The sequence below is a fragment of the Rhinolophus sinicus genome, linkage group LG13 (assembly GCF_036562045.2).
Source record: "Rhinolophus sinicus isolate RSC01 linkage group LG13, ASM3656204v1, whole genome shotgun sequence".
In the NCBI taxonomy this organism is placed as follows: domain Eukaryota; kingdom Metazoa; phylum Chordata; class Mammalia; order Chiroptera; family Rhinolophidae; genus Rhinolophus; species Rhinolophus sinicus.
Genome location: NC_133762.1, coordinates 62,585,169 through 62,586,489, shown reverse-complemented (window position 1 = coordinate 62,586,489; position 1,321 = coordinate 62,585,169).

Here is a 1,321-nt window from a genome sequence, read left to right as displayed (position 1 = left end):
TCAATTTCAAAGCCTTGTGATCAGAGAATATGCATGGTATGATTTCAATCTTCTTAAATTTGTTGAGACTGATTTTATGTCCCAATATATGGTCTATCCTTGAGAATGTTCCATGTACACTAGAAAAGAATGTATAGTCTGATGTTTTAGGATGAAGTGCTCTATAAATGTCAATTATGTCCATTTCATCTAATGTGTCATTTAGGGCTACTATTTCGTTATTTATTTTCTGTTTGGATGATCTATCCATAGCTGTCAATGATGTATTTAAGTCCCCTAGTATAATTGTGTTTTGGTCAATTTCTCCCTTTAGTTCTGTTAGTAGTTGCTTGGTGTATTTGGTGCTCCCTGATTGGGGGCATAAATATTGATGACTGTTATGTCTTCTTGTTGTACAGTCCCCTTCACCATTATGAAATGTCCATCTTTGTCTCTTGTTATCTTTTCACCTTGAAGTCTCTTTCATCTGATATCATTATGGCTACACCTGATTTTCTCTGGGTACCATTTGCTTGGAGTGTCAATTTCCACCCTTTCACTTTGAGTCTATGCTTGTCCTTGTAGCTGAGATGTGTCTCTTGGAGACAGCATATGGTTGGGTTTAGTTTTTTGATCCAATCTGCTACTCTGTGCCTTTTTATTGGTGAGTTCAGTCCATTTACATTTAGGGTGATTATTGATATGTGAGGATTTCCTGTCATTCTATCTTTAGTTTTCTGGTAAGGCTGTGTCTCCATTGTTTCTTTGCCTTTTTGTTGTTGTCTATTATTTCTGTGTGGTGGTATTCTATGATGTTTCCCTCTGTTTCTTCTTTTATTTCAGTATATATTTCAATTCTGGATTTATTTTGAGTGGTTACCCTTAAGTTTATGTAAAGAAAGTTTGATATTTAGAGTATTCCATTTTCTTCACGCTTACTTTCTCCATTCCCATATTCCGGTTCAGGCCTTTACTCTCCCCTTTTTGAGTTGTGGTTGCCACAAATTGTCCCTGTTGATGGTGGTCGAATAGCCTCCTTTAGTATTTCTTGTAGTGCAGGTCGTGTATTAGAAAATTCCCTCAGCTTCTGTATGTCTGGAAAGGTCTTTATTCCTCCTTCATATCTAAAGGATATCTTTGCTGGATATATTATTCTTGGCTCATGGTTTCTCTCTTTCAATAGTTTGAATATTTGGTTCCACTCCCTCCTGGCTTGTAGAGTTTCTGCTGAAAAATCTGATGATAATCTAATGGGCTTTCCTTTGTAAGTTACCGTCTTCTTTTCCCTGGCTGCCTTGAGGATTCTTTCTTTGTCGTTGATTTTAGACAGCTTCAATACAAT